General features: G+C 37.6%; 1 non-coding gene across 1 annotated transcript; it reads left to right on the top strand.

The window, feature by feature from the left end:
* The first annotated feature begins 9,332 nt into the window (after window positions 1–9,332).
* On the top strand, window positions 9,333–9,439 carry LOC130972288 (small nucleolar RNA R71). The gene has a single exon (XR_009083477.1). It is a non-coding gene; the product is annotated as a small nucleolar RNA R71 (small nucleolar RNA).
* Window positions 9,440–17,237: the final 7,798 nt, after the last annotated feature.

Here is a 17,237-nt window from a genome sequence, read left to right as displayed (position 1 = left end):
GATTTGGGATTGTTAGCCAGAAAGATGTTGTATGCATGTTATGTAACAAAGGTGTCAAATATGGTCACCAGGCCACTTGTTTATTAGTTGTGATTTTTTTTCGCAGGTTTAGTATGCATGGATATCATTTGTTGAGAGGCGTTGGTCTTGCCCGGGAACGTTAAAAGAACATTTTTAAAGTTGGACTGAGATATCAATTAGTAAGGAGGAGCGCAAAAGATGAATTGTGTGTTTTTGTGCGATTATCTGAAATATTTGGTTGGAAAAGAATAGAAGAATTTTTTAAAATAAAGGAAAAGGAGTTGACGACATTATCAACTTGTTTTTTGAACTATAAAGAGTAGTTAGGTGTGAATTTCTTTTATTGTTGATAACAATACCAAAAATGACATAGAAATAATTATTAGTATTTTTTGTGTTGATTATTTTTTTTATTTTAGGTGGATTTTATTTTGTTATCTTTTTCTGTTTTACTTTTGTGTTGAGCCTTTTTTTTTTCAAAAAAAAAAATTTAAGATAAAGACAAAATGAGCTATATTTTATCAAAAGATAATTAGAATAACTAATTAGATACTATAATTCAATTAAAAAAAAAGATAAAATTAGTTTTATTAAAGAACTCAATTTATGATTGAGCAATTACAACTTCTAAGTTTTATAGACAAAATTTATATTCTAATGCATCTAAATTTTCTGTCAGATGGATAATATTCGGAATGGAACATATAATAGAATTGAGTTCTCTTATTTTAGTTTTAATTTTCAAAAATTATGTCAAATTTAAAGATGTAATTTAAAATATTTGCATAAATATTTAATATTTTATCTTTCTAATTCTTTTAATTTTCATTAAATACTTTATCTATGCTAGTTTTATTTTATAAAAAAATTTTATTGAAGAATAATTTTATAATAAAAAAATAAAATTGATAAAAAATAATTTAAAATAAACTGAAATTTTGGAGACTATTTTATAATAAAAAAAAATTAGGGACGATTCCAATATTCGACCGGACCAAAATCGAACTTTAACCCTTAATTTTTAATATTCCGAAAACATTCAGCCATTTAATGTGCTATAATGCATTGTCAATAAGAGGCACATAGTCTATTGGCATGGTTATTATGAACCTTGCTGCATTACACGTCTCCTCGTGTTGTTATCAATTTGTTATTGTTCATCTTTATTGAGATGTCATAAGTCCTGATAAATATCTAGAGTTAGATAAACTTTAATTTTCTGATTAGTTGATATTTATCTAATGCAAGCACTACAAAAGGCATGCTAAAATTTGATAGAAGGACGAGGCCTTATGAAATCTAACTTGAAAAGCTAATGAGCCAATATAAATATATTTATAATTTAATTTATTTTTAGTATATTTTTATATAGGAAAAATTCCACTCCCTTCTCCTGTGAGATGTTAAAATGACATTCCCTTTCCCTCTATTTTATAAATATACATTCCCTTCCTTTCTAACTTTTAAAAAACCTCCTCTTTAATCCATTTTAAACTTTTTGTGTTAACTTTATCCATTTTTTAAGAAAAAATAAATTATTTTTTGAAAAAATATCCATTAACAAAAGTTTTATTTTTTATCATTAAATTTTACTTACTAAAATACCTTTCAATAAATTATTTTTTATTGATTGAATTGTATTTTTATTAAAATACTTTTAAAAAAATTAATAATTAAATTATTTTTTTTCTAAGATATCTATCCTTCAATAATTTTTTAATAATTTGATTTTACCAAAATTTTTATGAACAATTACTTTTATATTTTACTATTAATTTTTTGATATCAATATATATTATTTTAACATTAAATAAAAAATTTTTACCACTGTTAATATATATAACAATTAATTATATATTGATATTAAAAAATAATCTTACTAAAATTTTTTATTTAATGTTAAAATAATATATATAGATATCGAAAAATTAATAGTAAAAATATAAAAAAATCGTTAACGAAAATTTTGGTAAAATTATAATTTAATAATTAAAAAATTATTGAAAGATATTTTAGGAAAAAAATAATATAATTATTAAATTTTTTAAAAAATACAATTTAATCAATAAAAAATAATGTATTAAAAAATATTTTAGTAAAAAAATATAATAATAAAAAATAAAATTTTTGTTAATGGGTATTTTTTAAAAAATAATTTATTTTTTCTTAAAAAATGGATAAAGTTAACATTAGTTACCACAAAAAGTTTAAAATAGATTAAAGAGGAGATTTTTTAAAAGTTAGAAGGGAGGGAAATGTACATTTATAAAATAGAGGGAAGGGGAGTGTCATTTTAACATCTTGCAGGGGAGGGGAGTAGAATTTTTCCTTTTATATATTTTATATTGATAACTAATTTTAATGACTAATTTTAATATATACCTAATATAATTATCAACAATTTGGTGGAGTGTGAAACAAATTGGGTTAACAAAATGAAAATATCAAAAAATTTAAAATACTTTAGTAATTTCAAATAAGAGAAAGTAGGAATTATATTGTAATTATTTTTGAAAATGTTATCGATAACCTTTTTCTCTGAGAGGAGTACCGAATCATTTGCCTGGTTCGTAGTGTTATTATGTTGTGGTTGATAAGTAATATTTATATTTAATTATTTTCTATAATTCTATCAAATTTTTAATTAGGTTTTTATATATTTTTTTTTAATTAAATTTTTATATTGTTTATAATTTTGTAATTAAATCATTTTTATATTAAAAATGTTAAAATCAACATAATATTTTTTTTAAAATATATGCAGTCAAAGATCTAATTAAGTTTTTAACTGTGAATATCTTTAGTTTGTGAAAAAATATCTGTTAATTTTAACATTTTTTATACTAAGAATGACTTATTTATAAAATTAAATATAATATAAAAATAGAATTAAAAAAATATAAAAATTTAATTAAAAATTTGATAAAATTATAAAAACCAACAAAATAATTAAACCTAATATTTATGATTAACTCACTGTATATGTAAATAGGATCATATTTAGAATACACAAAAAAATTAATTATCAATTAATTATTATTGTTACGGTGGGTAACCGGAGATTAATAGAATGGATGGTGTTGGTTGGCCCAATCGTCTGCGGAGGGTGGCTTCCGAGTAGGTTCGCGCGCTGGAACCTCCTTCCGACTTGTGTACGTGAGTGAATGGGGGGTGGTACCTGCAAAGACACTCCGATGCCTAAGTTAGCAAGGGTGTTAGCAGGTCTAGAGAGTATTGGGTTTAGAGATACCTGAGGGGTGTCAGTGTATTTATAGTGGTGAGCCAATAACCACCGTTGGAGTAATGCCATATCTTTAGGGTGTTAACCGTCCCACTATCTTAGGGAGGTTAAGATATGGCTTGATGAAGCGGTTAGAGAGATTTTAGGGGCGGTTACTCATTTGAATGAGTGTTTATCTGCCAGCTAATCTCGTGCCCGACTTCTTTAAGACAAATCGTAGTCAACACCGACTTCTTGACATCAGGTCGGTGCGTAGTAAGGCTCAATCTTCTGGACTAAGCCTTTCTTTTGGACCTGGGTCTTTATTATTGGGCCAGGATATGAACAGTGCCCCTACTTGAGCCCAAGATTTCTTTAGGGCTTGGGTTCAAGTATTTAACTCGGGTTCGTAGCCGACTTTCTTGGAGGAAACACAGGTTTTTAAACCGACGTGATTTTCGCGACCTTTTGTTTCTGACAGTTACGTCTATTCAAGCGTCGTGTCCGTTAGGGATGCACTTAGGGATTGATGGCTTTGGTAACGGTGCACTCTGGTGCGCGAAATTGTGAACAATACTTTTTCACAACTCTCATAATCCCCGGTCATGAACTCCAAAAACTTGGTAGCTCAATTCCATGGCATTACACAACTTCGCACAACTAACCAGCAAGTGCACTGGGTCGTCCAAGTAATAAACCTTACGCGAGTAAGGGTCGATCCCACGGAGATTGTTAGTATGAAGCAAGCTATGGTCATCTTGTAAATCTTAGTCAGGCAGACTCAGATGGATATGGCGATGAACGAAAATAACATAAAAGATAAAGATAGAGATACTTATGTAATTCATTGGTAGGAACTTCAGATAAGCGCATGAAGATGCCTTCCCTTCCGTCTCTCTGCTTTCCTACTGTCTTCATCCAATCCTTCTTATTCCTTTCCATGGCAAGCTTGTGTAGGGTTTCACCGTTGTCAATGGCTACCTCCCATCCTCTCAGTGAAAACGATTGCATATGCTCTGTCACAGCACGCGGAATTCAGCTGTCGGTTCTTGGTCAGGCCGGAATAGAATCCATCGATTCTTTTGCGTCTGTCACTAACGCCCCGCCTGCTAGGAGTTTGAAGCACGTCACAGTCATTCAATCATTGAATCCTACTCAGAATACCACAGACAAGGTTTAGACCTTCCGGATTCTCTTGAATGCCGCCATCTGTTCTCGCCTATACCACGAAGACTCTGATCTCACGGAATGGTTGGCTCGTTTGTCAGGCGAGCACTCGGTTGTCAGGCGATCAACCATGCATCGTGCAATCAGGAATCCAAGAGATATTCACTAGAGCCTTGGTTGCTTGTAGAACAAAAGTGGTTGTCAGTCACCTTGTTCATAAGTGAGAATGATGATGAGTGTCACGGATCATCACATTCATCAAGTTGAAGAACAAGTGATATCTTAGAACAAGAACAAGCGGAATTGAATGGAAGAACAATAGTAATTGCATTAATACTCGAGGTACAGCAGAGCTCCACACCTTAATCTATGGTGTGTAGAAACTCCACCGTTGAAAATACATAAGCATAAGGTCTAGGCATGGCCGAATGGCCAGCCTCCCAATGATCTAAGATAGCATAAAACACGAAGATAGCTACCCCGATATCTCAATACAATAGTAAAAGGTCCTACTTATAGAAAACTAGTAGCCTAGAGTGTACAGAGATGTGTAAATGACATAAAAATCCACTTCCGGGCCCACTTGGTGTGTGCTTGGGCTGAGCAATGAAACATTTTCGTGTAGAGACTCTTCCTGGAGTTAAACGCCAGCTTTTATGCCAGTTTGGGCGTTTAACTCCCATTTGGGTGCCAGTTCCAACGTTTAACGCTGGGATTCCTGAGGGTGACTTTGAACACCGGTTTGGGCCATCAAATCTTAGGCAAAGTATGAACTATCATATATTGCTGAAAAGCCCAGGATGTCTACTTTCCAACGCCGTTGAGAGCGCGCCAATTGGGCTTCTGTAGCTCCAGAAAATCCACTTCGAGTGCAGGGAGGTCAGAATCCAACAGCATCTGCAGTCCTTTTTAGTCTCTGAATCAGATTTTTGCTCAGGTCCCTCAATTTCAGCCAGAAAATACCTGAAATCACAGAAAAACACACAAACTCATAGTAAAGTCCAGAAAAGTGATTTTTAACTAAAAACTAATAAAAATATACTGAAAACTAACTAGATCATACCAAAAACATACTAAAAACAATGCCAAAAAGTGTATAAATTATCCGCTCATCACAACACCAAACTTAAATTGTTGCTTGTCCTCAAGAAACTAAAAATCAAATAAGATAAAAAGAAGAGAATATGCAATGAATTCCAAAAACATCTATGAAGATCAATATTAATTAGATGAGCGGGGCTTTTAGCTTTTTTGCCTCTGAACAGTTTTGGCATCTCACTCTATCCTTTGCAACTCAGAATGATTGGCTTCTTTAGGAACTCAGAATCCAGATAGTGTTATTGATTCTCCTAGTTAAGTATGATGATTCTTGAACACAGCTACTTATTGAGTCTTGGCCGTGGCCCAAAGCACTCTGTCTTCCAGTATTACCACCGGATACATACATGCCACAGACACATAATTGGGTGAACCTTTTCAGATTGTGACTCAGCTTTGCTAAAGTCCCCAATTAGAGGTGTCCAGGGTTCTTAAGCACACTCTTTTTGCCTTGGATCACAACTTTATTCTTTCTTTTTCTTTCCTTTTCTCTTTCCCCCTTTTTTTTCGTTTTTTTTTTTGTATTCACTGCTTTTTCTTGCTTCAAGAATCATTTTTATGATTTTTCAGATCCTCAGTAACATGTCTCCTTTTTCATCATTCTTTCAAGAGCCAACATTCATGAACCACAAATTCAAGATACATATGCACTGTTTAAGCATACATTCAGAGAACAAGAGTATTGCCACCACATCAAAATAATTAAACTATTATAAAATTCAAAATTCATGCAATTCTTTCTTTGTTTTTCAATTAAGCACGTTTTTATTCAAGAAAGGTGATGGATTCATAGGACATTCATAACTTTAAGGCATAGACACTAAGACACTAATGATCACAAGACACAAACATAGATAAACATAAGCATTAATTTTTCGAAAAACAGAAGAATAAAGAACAAGGAGATTAAAGAACGGGTCCACCTTAGTGATGGCGGCTCTTTCTTCCTCTTGAAGATCCTATGGAGTGCTTGAGCTCCTCAATGTCTCTTCCTTGTCTTTGTTGCTCCTCTCTCATGATTCTTTGATCTTCTCTAATTTCATGGAGGAAAGTGCATCCCTTGAGGCATCTCAGGGATCTCATGATGAGAGGTTCTCTTGTTTTCTCCATCCTCTTCTTAGTGATGGGCTTGTGGTCATGCCTTCTCAGTTGAACCGGCTTCCCTCTTGAATCTCTCTTTCATTGAACGCCCTCTTCATAAATGTCTATGAGGACTTGGTCCAACCTTTGATCAAAGTTGATTCTTCTTCATGGCCACAACTTCATAGAAGTGGTCTTGATGCACCCTTGAGATGAACCTCTCCATCTCCCATGACTCGGAGGTGGAAGCTTTTGCCTTCCCTTTCCTCTTTCTAGAGGTTTCTCCGGCCTTGGATGCCATAAATGGTTATGGAAAAACGAAAAAGCAACGCTTTTACCACACCAAACTTAAAAGGTTTGCTCGTCCTCGAGCAAAAGAAGAAAGAAGAGAGTAGAAGAAGAAGAAATGAGGAAGAAGGGAATGGCTTTTGTGTTCGGCCAAAGAGGGGGAGAAGTGGTGGGGTTTTATGAAGGATGGATGTGAGTGGTGAAGAGGAAGATGGGATTTGATAGGTGAAGGGTTTTTGGAGAAGAGGAGTTGAGGTGATTGGTGAATGAGTGAAGAAGAGAGAGAGAGTAGTGGGGTTGGTGGGGATCCTGTGGGGTCCACAGATCCTGTGGTGTCAAGAAAAAGTCATCCCTGCACCAAATGGCATTCAAAATCACGTTTTGAGCCATTTCTGGCGTTAAACGCCGGGCTGGTGCCCATTCCTGGCGTTTAACGCCAGGTTCTTGCCCTTTTCTGGCGTTTAACGCCAGTCTGGTGCCCCTTTCTGGCGTTAAACGCCCAGAATGGTGCCAGACTGGGAGTTAAACGCCCAATTGCTAGCCTCACTGGCGTTTAAACGCCACTGGGTTCTTCCTCCAGGGTGTGCTGTTTTTCTTCCTGTTTTTCATTCTGTTTTTGCTTTTTTAATTGATTTTGTGTCTTCTTATGATCATCAACCTACAAAAAACATAAAATGACAAAGAGAACTAGATAACATATAACATTGGGTTGCCTCCCAACAAGCGCTTCTTTAATGTCAGTAGCTTGACAGATGGCTCTCATGGAGCCTCACATTTTCTCAGAGCAATGTTGGAACCTCCCAACACCAAACTTAGAGTTTGAATGTGGGGGTTCAACACCAAACTTAGAGTTTGGTTGTGGCCTCCCAACACCAAACTTAGAGTTTGACTGTGGGGGCTCTGTTTGACTCTGATTTGAGAGAATCTCTTCATGCTTCCTCTCCATGATGACAGAGGGATATCCTTGAGCCTTAAACACCAAGGATTCTTCATTTACTTGAATGATCAACTCTCCTCTATCAACATCAATCACAGCCTTTGCTGTGGCCAGGAAGGGTCTGCCAAGGATGATGGTTTCATCCATGCACTTCCCAGTCTCTAGGACTATGAAATCAGTAGGGATGTAATGGTCTTCAATCTTCACCAAAACATCCTCTACAAGTCCATGAGCTTGTTTTCTTGAGTTGTCTGCCATCTCTAATGAGATTCTTGCAGCTTGCACCTCAAAGATCCCTAGCTTCTCCATTACAGAGAGAGGCATGAGGTTTACACTTGACCCTAAGTCACACAAGGCCTTCTTGAAGGTCATGGTGCCTATAGTACAAGGTATTGAAAACTTCCCAGGATCCTGCCTCTTTTGAGGCAGTTTCTGCCTAGACAAGTCATCCAGTTCTTTGGTGAGCAAAGGAGGTTCATTCTCCCAAGTCTCATTTCCAAATAACTTGTCATTTAGCTTCACGATTGCTCCAAGGTATTTAGCAACTTGCTCTTCAGTGACATACTCATCCTCTTCAGAGGAAGAATACTCATCAGAGCTCATGAATGGCAGAAGTAATTCCAATGGAACCTCTATGGTCTCATTTTGAGCCTCAGATTCCCATGGTTCCTCATTGGGGAACTCATTGGAGGCCAGTGGACGTCCAGTGAGGCCTTCCTCAGTGGCGTTCACTGCCTCTTCTTCCTCCCAGAATTCGGCCATGTTAATGGCCTTGCACTCTCCTTTTGGATTTTCTTCTGTATTGCTTGGGAGAGTACTAGGAGGGAGTTCAGTAACTTTCTTGCTCAGCTGACCCACTTGTCCTTCCAAGTTTCTAATGGAGGACCTTGTTTCAGTAATGAAACTTTGAGTGGTTTTGATTAGATCAGAGACCATGGTTGCTAAGTCAGAGGTATTCTGCTTAGAACTCTCTGTCTGTTGCTGAGAAGATGATGGAAAAGGCTTGCTATTGCTAAACCTATTTCTTCCACCATTATTGTTGTTGAAACCTTGTTGAGGTCTCTGTTGATTCTTCCATGAGAAATTTGGGTGATTTCTCCATGAAGAATTATAGGTGTTTCCATAGGGTTCTCCTAGGTAATTCACCTCTTCCATTGAAGGGTTCTCAGGATCATAGGCTTCTTCTTTAGATGAAGCATCCTTAGTACTGCTTGGTGCACTTTGCATTCCAGACAGACTTTGAGAAATCAAATTGACTTGTTGAGTCAATATCTTGTTCTGAGCCAAAATGGCATTCAGAGTATCAATCTCAAGAACTCCTTTCTTCTGATTAGTCCCATTGTTCACAGGATTCCTTTCAGAGGTGTACATGAATTGGTTATTTGCAACCATTTCAATTAGCTCTTGAGCTTCTGTAGGCGTCTTCTTCAAATGAAGAGATCCTTCAGCAGAGCTATCCAAAGACATCTTGGATAGTTCAGAGAGACCATCATAGAAAATACCTATGATGCTCCATTCAGAAAGCATGTCAGAAGGACATTTTCTTATCAATTGTTTGTATCTTTCCCAAGCTTCATAGAGGGATTCTCCATCCTTCTGTCTGAAGGTTTGGACTTCCACTCTAGCTTACTCAATTTTTGAGGTGGAAAGAACTTTGCCAAGAAGGCATTGACTAGCTTTTCCCATGAGTCCATGCTTTCTTTAGGTTGTGAGTCCAACCATGTCCTAGCTCTGTCTCTTACAGCAAAAGGGAATAGCATAAGTCTATAGACCTCAGGGTCTACCCCATTAGTCTTGACAGTGTCACAGATTTGCAAGAATTCAGCTAAAAACTGATGCGGATCTTCCAATGGAAGTCCATGAAATTTGCAATTCTGTTGCATTAGAGAAACTAATTGAGGCTTAAGCTCAAAGTTGTTTGCTCCAATGGCAGGGATAGAGATGCTTCTCCCATAGAAGTCGGGAGTAGGTGCAGTAAAGTCACCCAGCACCTTCCTTGCATTGTTTGCATTGTTGTTGTTTTCGGCTGCCATGGGTTCTTCTTCTTTGAAGATTTCTGTTAGGTCCTCTATAGAGAATTGTGCCTTAGCTTCTCTTAGCTTTCGCTTCAAGGTCCTTTCAGGTTCAGGGTCAGCTTCAACAATAATGCCTTTGTCTCTGCTCCTGCTCATATGAAAGAGAAGAAAACAAGAAAATGTGGAATCCTCTATGTCACAGTATAGAGATTCCCTGAGGTGTCAAAGGAAAAGAAAAGTAGAAGACAAAAGTAGAAAATTCGAACTTATCAAAGAAGATGGAGTTCGAATTTTGCATTAAGGAATAGTGTTAGTCCATAAATAGAAGGATGTGAGGAGAAGGGAAGTAATTTTCGAAAATTAAGTGAAAGATTTTGAAAACATTTTGAAAAACACTAATTGATTTTCGAAAATAAGAGTGGGAAAGAAATCAAGTGATTTTTGAAAAAGATTTTGAAATTAGAAGTCAAAAAGATTTGATTGAAAACTATTTTGAAAAAGATGAGGTTAAGAAGATATGATTGGTTTTTTTTTTTTAAATTATGTGATTGAGAAGATATGATTTGAAAACAATTTTAAAAAGATTTGATTTTAAAAATTAATGACTTGCCTAACAAGAAAAGATATGATTCAAACATTAAACCTTTCTCAACAGAAAAGGCAACATACTTGAAATGTTGAATCAAATCATTAATTGTTAGCAAGTATCTTTGAAAAAGGAAAGAAATTGATTTTGAAAACATTTGATTGAAAAGATATGATTTGAAAAAGATTTGATTTTGAAAAACTTTGAAAACTTGAAAAAAAATTGATTTGAAAACTAAATCTTCCCTCTTGTGCCATCCTGGCGTTAAACGCCCAGAATGGTGCACATTCTGGCGTTTAACGCCCAAAACTATACCCTTTTGGGCGTTAAACACCCAACCAGGTACCCTGGCTGGCGTTTAAACGCCAGTCTGTCCTTCTTCACTGGACGTTTTGAACGCCCAGCTTTTTCTGTGCAATTCCTCTGCTGTATGTTCTGAATCTTCAATTCCCTGTATTATTGACTTGAGTAGACACAAATTAAAAATATTTTTGGATTTTTAATAATCAAAATGCAACTAAAATTGAATAACAATGCATGCAAGACACCAAACTTAGTAGTTTGTATACTACTGATACTAATGAGAATGCATATGAGACACACAAAACACTGAAGTCAAGAGAATTTAAAGATTAGAGTAAGAAATCATCAATAACATCTTGAAGATCCTTAAGACACATGAATGAATGCATGCAATTGACACCAAACTTAAGATGAGACTAGTGTCTCAATAAGAAACATAACATATTTTTGGTTTTTTTTTATGATTTTGAAATTTTTTTGTGCTTTTTTTGAAAATTATATGGAAAAGAAAATAAAGGTATCAAAATTCTTAATGAGAATTCCAGGAATCATGCAATGTTAGTCTAAAGCTTTAGTCTAAAGGAATTAGACATGGCTAGCCAAGCTTCAGCAGGACATTGCATTCAAGAGCTAAATTGATGATGATCAATCAGCTTTGGTGATGATAAGAAAACATCACCTTGAAACACTAGAATTCATTCTTAAGAACTCTGAAAAAAAATACCTAATCTAAGCAACAAGATGAACCGTCAGTTGTCCATACACAAAACAATCCCCGGCAACGGCGCCAAAAACTTGGTGCGCGAAATTGTGAACAATACTTTTTCACAACTCTCATAATCCCCGGTCATGAACTCCAAAAACTTGGTAGCTCAATTCCATGGCATTACACAACTTCGCACAACTAACCAGCAAGTGCACTGGGTCGTCCAAGTAATAAACCTTACGCGAGTAAGGGTCGATCCCACGGAGATTGTTAGTATGAAGCAAGCTATGGTCATCTTGTAAATCTTAGTCAGGCAGACTCAGATGGATATGGCGATGAACGAAAATAACATAAAAGATAAAGATAGAGATACTTATGTAATTCATTGGTAGGAACTTCAGATAAGCGCATGAAGATGCCTTCCCTTCCGTCTCTCTGCTTTCCTACTGTCTTCATCCAATCCTTCTTATTCCTTTCCATGGCAAGCTTGTGTAGGGTTTCACCGTTGTCAATGGCTACCTCCCATCCTCTCAGTGAAAACGATTGCATATGCTCTGTCACAGCACGCGGAATTCAGCTGTCGGTTCTTGGTCAGGCCGGAATAGAATCCATCGATTCTTTTGCGTCTGTCACTAACGCCCCGCCTGCTAGGAGTTTGAAGCACGTCACAGTCATTCAATCATTGAATCCTACTCAGAATACCACAGACAAGGTTTAGACCTTCCGGATTCTCTTGAATGCCGCCATCTGTTCTCGCCTATACCACGAAGACTCTGATCTCACGGAATGGTTGGCTCGTTTGTCAGGCGAGCACTCGGTTGTCAGGCGATCAACCATGCATCGTGCAATCAGGAATCCAAGAGATATTCACTAGAGCCTTGGTTGCTTGTAGAACAAAAGTGGTTGTCAGTCACCTTGTTCATAAGTGAGAATGATGATGAGTGTCACGGATCATCACATTCATCAAGTTGAAGAACAAGTGATATCTTAGAACAAGAACAAGCGGAATTGAATGGAAGAACAATAGTAATTGCATTAATACTCGAGGTACAGCAGAGCTCCACACCTTAATCTATGGTGTGTAGAAACTCCACCGTTGAAAATACATAAGCATAAGGTCTAGGCATGGCCGAATGGCCAGCCTCCCAATGATCTAAGATAGCATAAAACACGAAGATAGCTACCCCGATATCTCAATACAATAGTAAAAGGTCCTACTTATAGAAAACTAGTAGCCTAGAGTGTACAGAGATGTGTAAATGACATAAAAATCCACTTCCGGGCCCACTTGGTGTGTGCTTGGGCTGAGCAATGAAACATTTTCGTGTAGAGACTCTTCCTGGAGTTAAACGCCAGCTTTTATGCCAGTTTGGGCGTTTAACTCCCATTTGGGTGCCAGTTCCAGCGTTTAACGCTGGGATTCCTGAGGGTGACTTTGAACACCGGTTTGGGCCATCAAATCTTAGGCAAAGTATGGACTATCATATATTGCTGAAAAGCCCAGGATGTCTACTTTCCAACGCCGTTGAGAGCAAGCCAATTGGGCTTCTGTAGCTCCAGAAAATCCACTTCGAGTGCAGGGAGGTCAGAATCCAACAGCATCTGCAGTCCTTTTTAGTCTCTGAATCAGATTTTTGCTCAGGTCCCTCAATTTCAGCCAGAAAATACCTGAAATCACAGAAAAACACACAAACTCATAGTAAAGTCCAGAAAAGTGATTTTTAACTAAAAACTAATAAAAATATACTGAAAACTAACTAGATCATACCAAAAACATACTAAAAACAATGCCAAAAAGTGTATAAATTATCCGCTCATCACAACACCAAACTTAAATTGTTGCTTGTCCTCAAGCAACTAAAAATCAAATAAGATAAAAAGAAGAGAATATGCAATGAATTCCAAAAACATCTATGAAGATCAATATTAATTAGATGAGCGGGGCTTTTAGCTTTTTTGCCTCTGAACAGTTTTGGCATCTCACTCTATCCTTTGCAACTCAGAATGATTGGCTTCTTTAGGAACTCAGAATCCAGATAGTGTTATTGATTCTCCTAGTTAAGTATGATGATTCTTGAACACAGCTACTTATTGAGTCTTGGCCGTGGCCCAAAGCACTCTGTCTTCCAGTATTACCACCGGATACATACATGCCACAGATACATAATTGGGTGAACCTTTTCAGATTGTGACTCAACTTTGCTAAAGTCCCCAATTAGAGGTGTCCAGGGTTCTTAAGCACACTCTTTTTGCCTTGGATCACAACTTTATTCTTTCTTTTTCTTTCCTTTTCTCTTTCCCCCTTTTTTTTTCGTTTTTTTTTTTGTATTCACTGCTTTTTCTTGCTTCAAGAATCATTTTTATGATTTTTCAGATCCTCAGTAACATGTCTCCTTTTTCATCATTCTTTCAAGAGCCAACATTCATGAACCACAAATTCAAGATACATATGCACTGTTTAAGCATACATTCAGAGAACAAGAGTATTGCCACCACATCAAAATAATTAAACTATTATAAAATTCAAAATTCATGCAATTCTTTCTTTGTTTTTCAATTAAGCACGTTTTTATTCAAGAAAGGTGATGGATTCATAGGACATTCATAACTTTAAGGCATAGACACTAAGACACTAATGATCACAAGACACAAACATAGATAAACATAAGCATTAATTTTTCGAAAAACAGAAGAATAAAGAACAAGGAGATTAAAGAACGGGTCCACCTTAGTGATGGCGGCTCTTTCTTCCTCTTGAAGATCCTATGGAGTGCTTGAGCTCCTCAATGTCTCTTCCTTGTCTTTGTTGCTCCTCTCTCATGATTCTTTGATCTTCTCTAATTTCATGGAGGAAAGTGCATCCCTTGAGGCATCTCAGGGATCTCATGATGAGAGGTTCTCTTGTTTTCTCCATCCTCTTCTTAGTGATGGGCTTGTGGTCATGCCTTCTCAGTTGAACCGACTTCCCTCTTGAATCTCTCTTTCATTGAACGCCCTCTTCATAAATGTCTATGAGGACTTGGTCCAACCTTTGATCAAAGTTGATCCTTCTTCATGGCCACAACTTCATAGAAGTGGTCTTGATGCACCCTTGAGATGAACCTCTCCATCTCCCATGACTCGGAGGTGGAAGCTTTTGCCTTCCCTTTCCTCTTTCTAGAGGTTTCTCCGGCCTTGGATGCCATAAATGGTTATGGAAAAACGAAAAAGCAACGCTTTTACCACACCAAACTTAAAAGGTTTGCTCGTCCTCGAGCAAAAGAAGAAAGAAGAGAGTAGAAGAAGAAGAAATGAGGAAGAAGGGAATGGCTTTTGTGTTCGGCCAAAGAGGGGGAGAAGTGGTGGGGTTTTATGAAGGATGGATGTGAGTGGTAAAGAGGAAGATGGGATTTGATAGGTGAAGGGTTTTTGGAGAAGAGGAGTTGAGGTGATTGGTGAATGAGTGAAGAAGAGAGAGAGAGTGGTGGGGTTGGTGGGGATCCTGTGGGGTCCACAGATCCTGTGGTGTCAAGGAAAAGTCATCCCTGCACCAAATGGCATTCAAAATCACGTTTTGAGCCATTTCTGGCGTTAAACGCCGGGCTGGTGCCCATTCCTGGCGTTTAACGCCAGGTTCTTGCCCTTTTCTGGCGTTTAACGCCAGTCTGGTGCCCCTTTCTTGCCCTCATATAAGTATGGATGATGTTTCTGTTCGAAACCATCTCACCATTCTGGCTGAGGAGAGTTTTAGGGCGGCGGGTGTTTATGGCAAGCTTTTGGATATTTTTGAGAAGACTCCTCTCAGCTCTTTGGGGGTAACCTCGAAGGTTGAGGAGCTGGAGGGGAGGCTTCTTTCTTACCAGGAGCATGAGAGGGAGTTGAAGGAGGAGGTCGCCAAGCTGAGGGCAGAGAGAGATAGCCTTCGGGAGAAGGAGAGCAAGTTGCGGGCCCAATGCAACATGGAGGCAAGTTTGCGGAAGACAGCACAGGAGAGCTATCAGAGTTTATTTCAAGATCTTGTGTCTGTGAAGAAGGATTTGCTGAATTCTCAGAATGCGTATGCCGAGTTGGAGGACTCTATCGCTGATGGTGCCGAGGAGTCTTGGAGGATTTTCCTGGAGCAAGTCAGAGTTATTGCTCCCGACTTGGATCTTTCTCCTTTGCATCCTGACAAAATTGTTATTGATGGTGCTATCGTGGATCCTCCTGCCCCCGTAATCGTTTCCGAGTCAGAATTGAAGACTCGGGGGCAGAGGATCATTGAGACCCATCCTCGTTCTAAGGACGCTCCGAGTTCTTCAGTTGTTCCTCCGACTTCCTCTTCATCTCCTGTGGCTGCCTCTCTTCCTGGTCCTGATGGCGCTCTTCCTGACTCTGGTGGTGGTGATCCGTCTACTCCTCTGCAAAAATAACTTTTTTATGGCTATATGGGGGCTCGGCCTGTGAGTCCCCCCTTTTTTAAACTCTTTATATGTTGTTGGTTGGTTGAACGATTTCTTTTGGCCTTTTAAGGCCGTAAACAAAATATTTTATAAGTACCCTTTTTTAACAAGGGATAACTTAGCAAAATAAATGCCCTTTTTTGGATAAGGGTTTAAGTTACCTTATGCGTGTATGCTTTTCTGGTTTTAATTTTTCGAAGTCCCCTTGATCTTTTTTCGAAAAACCTTTCCCATTGACTTGTCTGTTTTTCTAAGCCTTTTTGTTTAAGGACTTTTGGACAGCCTTTAAACTTTTTCCTAGGTTTTTCAATCTTTTTGTTATTCCTCATGCTCAACTATGTTTTATTGAGTTCTTATGACTTAGGTTATTTTTGCGATGCGTTCTTCTTCTGCTCGGTTCTTCACTCCGACTTTTGAGCCAAAGTGTTTTCGAGCTTCTCTACTCGGAGTTTTGTTTCGACTTTATGAGTCGAGTTGTTTCCGAGTTGTTTACGATCGGCTTATATAACCTCTTTACACCGACTTGTACCTCGTCGTTTTATCCTGACGACCATCTAGGTCGGTTCATGGGATTTTCACGTTTTGTCGAGCTTAAGTTGGCGCGTTTCGTAGAAAAGACTTAGAAAAATAGAAAGAAATTTATAAGAGATATTGTAGATGAAAAAAGATCTTTATTAATTGGGGAGGTACCTTCTTGCTACTAAGGGTTTTAATAGCCTATTTTCCCTTAGCCTCTACTATGATGCCTCGTTAAAAACCCTTCTCCAGAAAAAACCCTTTAATTTTGGGAAAAAATCATGAAGTTGGAAAAAGAGTACATCAGGGAGTAGAGTTCGCTTTTTAACTGTAGTACCTTTTCATGTTACAAGCATGCCACGACCTTGGGAACTCAGTGCCGTTCAGGTCGGTTACTTTGTAATAACCTTTTCCTAAAACTTCATTGACTTTGCATGGTCCCTTCCAATTTGCGGCGAGCTTTCCTTCTCCTGATTTGTTGACTCCAATGTTGTTTCTGATTAAGACCAAGTCATCCGGGGCAAATGTTCTTCGAATGACTTTTTTGTTGTACCTTGTAGTCATCCTTTGTTTTAATGCTGCTTCTCTTATCTGGGCATCTTCTCAGACTTCGGGGAGCAAGTCGAGCTCCTCTTTGTGTCCCCGTATGTTTCCGACCTCGTCATGGAGAATTACCCTTGGGCTTTGCTCATTGATTTCTATTGGTATCATGGCTTCTACGCCATAAACTAGTCGGAAAGGTGTTTCTCCCGTGGCGGATTGGGGGGTTGTCCTGTAAGCCCATAGCATTTGAGGGAGCTCTTCAGCCCAAGCTCCTTTTGCTTCCTGCAATCTCTTCTTTAGCCCTGCCAGTATGACTTTGTTGGCTGCCTCGGCTTG

This window comes from Arachis stenosperma, chromosome 3 (assembly GCF_014773155.1).
Source record: "Arachis stenosperma cultivar V10309 chromosome 3, arast.V10309.gnm1.PFL2, whole genome shotgun sequence".
Lineage (NCBI taxonomy): Eukaryota > Viridiplantae > Streptophyta > Magnoliopsida > Fabales > Fabaceae > Arachis > Arachis stenosperma.
The sequence above is the reverse complement of the archived record's forward strand: the minus strand, read 5'-3'. Positions and strand labels throughout refer to the sequence as shown.